Genomic DNA, 3,778 nt, shown 5'->3' on the forward strand with positions numbered 1-3,778 from the left:
CGAACCCGAGACTTCGGAGTGGCGTACCGATGAAGACCACTACTCGACCACGAAGGGCTTCAAACTATTAATATTAATATCTTTGTTATTTAGATTTTTTATTCTACCTCTATAGTGTATTTTGTTAAGGGTTAAAGAATCAATGTTATTACACGAAAGTCAAAACAGCGACCCGTGACCATTTACCACTAGATAAACTAATTAATCATTCCATCAAACAGCTTCCAACCGTGATATCATTATGACGTCACGCTACCTATAAATTAAACCTGGTCACTAATTCTTCAAAACGAAAATTCGCGTGGCAATATAATTAAGTTTAACTAACGTGATTGGGGCTAACATACTGTTCCCTTTCGAGACTGCGCTGATCCGGGATAAATGGAATAGAGGTCAGTGAACTATATATAAATCCACCCCTAAACTCACATTGATTAGATGTAGCGGGAAATTTAAAATATTACGTCTAATCTGACAGCTGTCAAGTGACCGATGCTAATCAGACGTATCCGCTACAAGTAGGAAATAAATAATATAGGTCCTCTTTGGAGTGTAGTGTGATTGTTTGAAAGCGTTATAGTTAGCAGATAAAACAATAGATGGCGCTTGTAGAAATAACGACATCTTGCATCAGGAATATGCAATAATAAGTCTGAGTTGTCGAAAACACATACACAGAAGTCACAGCAAACTAAAGTAGATGATGAATTTATGATTTGGAGTATAGGTCAATATTTTGGTACCTAATAAAAAGAGAGGTTTTTTTTTAAGACTCGTTTGTTTATTCCGAATTTATTCAAAAATCATATTCAGTTAGATTTTTTTCTTGAAGTGCATAGCAATGCTGCTTGTTAGCAGCTAATATTTAGTGCTTAGCCCTTGGAGTAGCTTTGTCAAAAGTATATCACCTCGCCTCATTGCCTTCACTGGTGACAAGACGGCTGATTCGTTTTTTGCCCAGAGAATCGATTCAACAGGGAAATGCTGCTAGCATTCTTGCCCCCATTCCACGCGGTCAAGATTCATACAGTAACTAGTTTTAGTTCATATTTGTATATATTTAAGGATATAATCTTATTAATTATTATGTTAATAAAAACTTATATATTGAAAAAATATATATATTATGACCAATTTAAAATATTATTATAGTTTAAAAAACACGAGCTCCATCTATGGGTGAATAGAAGAACTTTCGTCACTCGTATATTTTATGCATGCCAAACTAGATAGCGTTGAGTTGTAACGTTCTTTAATTTCTGTTATAATTATTATAGTTTTTGTATAAATATAAGAAGGGTATATATTTTAACCGTTTTTATAATTGATCAATAAGATTATTATTTAATATTATTTTAATAATAAAATTATGTTTTTATTATCAATTTGCTACCGCCATCTGTCTTCCAGTTTATACACTATTTGTTATACGACATTATATTTTAGTTTAGAAAATGGAACTAGATGGCATTACAAAACTTAAAAGCAGCACAATAAATTTTAATAACGTGCCTTTTCGAAATCAAGTAGCTAAGGTTTGTAGATCTGGATTCAGGCTTCGTGTAGTATGATATATTTTAAAAGCGATATGAGCCACTTGGGTATTTTTATTGTCTCAAATATTAGATGCATTATGAGCAGGTACAGTCTTTTTTAGGTTTCTTAGTAAAGTGAGTTAGAAAAAGGCAGATAAGTTTATGTCGTTTGGCTTCGCTTAGTCATTACTAGAACTTATTTTCTTGAAAACATATATGTTGTCTTTCTATTATAAGGAAAGCAGGACTTTTTATTATAAAGTTGGTTTGTGGGCTGCAAGAAACAATCATAGCTATTACATTACACAATACGAAGCAGCATAAACTATTATTTAAAAAAAAGACTGTTCGCAACGAATATACTCCATATAAAATAGAATATCAATTTATAGCAAAGTGACACTGTAGATGATCTTTAAGGTTGAAATTTGAAAGTCAGAAAACTTTTTTATTCGATTATATTTTATTTGAACATATTAAGCTAAAATATGTTAATAGACATAAAATATGAGCAGCACTTCCCAGCATTGCTCTGTGTAATTAAATAATGTATTTGTTTTTTGTACAATCCATCATTGCCTCTATAGCAAATCAATGTAAATTATAAAATCCCAAAATGATACATTGTTGATGATATATGTATTTATATTTCAGTAGAAATCCTCTTGCGTGGCTGTGTCTCATTATTTTAGGCTCCATTTCATTTGTTGAATAAATTAATTTGTAAATCTACATAACTACACAACTTCAATAACAATTAGTTAATTACCTGCCATATGCGTTTCGATGGTTACGCTAAAGAAGAACGAACTCGTTTGAAGTTCTCGGAGACTGCAGTCTTATGTTGTCTTTGTGATTGGTTGTTTTTATTTTAAAAAAAGAAGCGATCTTTGAAAAAAATATATAATGTCCATGATACACTAATTTTAATTCGAAAATGTGGGGCGGCCAACCCGGCCAGTTTATGACACCTATGGAATGTGTGGATAACATCTTTACTCAACTGGATATAAAAAGTACATAAGAAGACGATTAATTTGAGCCTTTTTTTGTTGATCTTAGTAGTAGAGAATTTGGGTAAGATTTTTTTATGTTTTATGGGTTGCGATCGATCAGGAGGTCATCTGATGGAAAGTGATTACCACCTCCCAAAACACAGAAGGGCTTGCAGGTGTGTTGCCGGCCTTTAGGAGAGGAGTACGCTCTTTTCTTAAAGATTCCCAAGTCGCATCGGTTTGGAAAAACCGCCATAATATAGTATACCATCTAATCATCACCTATTCTACCGCTTAACAGCAATACTACAGCTGTTTTTGTGTTCAGACTTAAAGTGAGTCAGTATAACTACTGGCACGAGGTGACTTAGTTCCAAAGATAAATATCGTAATCGATGTATGCAATGTTTTATATTTCTTTAAGCCAATTTTTATTTATTGGTGATGAACAGGCCCAGTTAACAGTCTAACTAATTAAAATAAAACCATTAAATCATTATAAGGGATAACTAACCGATTATAGATTTACTGGATATGCTTTAAATTTTTGTTAATCTCAATAAATAAAAATGAATGTTCACAAACAAAATTGTATGTTTGATCTATATGTCTCGCTAAACCATTAATCCGATTTTGATGACTCTTAGGTGAGTTGTAGCGCTGAGCAGTTCCTAACCCAATAACGCGAGATTTTTTTTGTTTTTCCTTAAATATTTTTAAATGTACATTGCAAACCCCTACCTACACGAAAGAGCCAGAACGCATAGCTAGTCATAAATCAATATGTTCATATAGAATTAACAACAACAACAGCCTGTAATTTCCCCCTGCTGAGCTAAAGGCCTCTTCTTCCTTTAAGGAGAAGGTTTGGAACATATTCCAACACGCTGTTCCAATGCGGGTTGGTGGAATACACATGCGGCAGAATTTCTATGAGTTTTGTTACATGCAGGTTTTCTCACGATGTTTTCCTTCACCGCTAAGCACGAGATGAATTATAAAGACAAATTAAGCACATGAATCAGCGGTGCGTGCCTGGGTTTGAACCCGCAATCATCGGTTAAGATGCACGCGTTCTAACCACTGTGATATCTCTCGAATTAATTATGTATTAAAAACATATAACAAAATCCCGTAGCAAATTTATATCATTGGATTTGCAGTAATTATATTAAGCAAAATCTTAACTTATGTTACTGTATTAACGTATAACATATTATGCAACATGTAAGGTAATAAAACAATAAA

This window comes from Vanessa cardui, chromosome Z (genome assembly GCF_905220365.1).
Source record: "Vanessa cardui chromosome Z, ilVanCard2.1, whole genome shotgun sequence".
NCBI classification, from domain to species: Eukaryota; Metazoa; Arthropoda; class Insecta; order Lepidoptera; family Nymphalidae; genus Vanessa; species Vanessa cardui.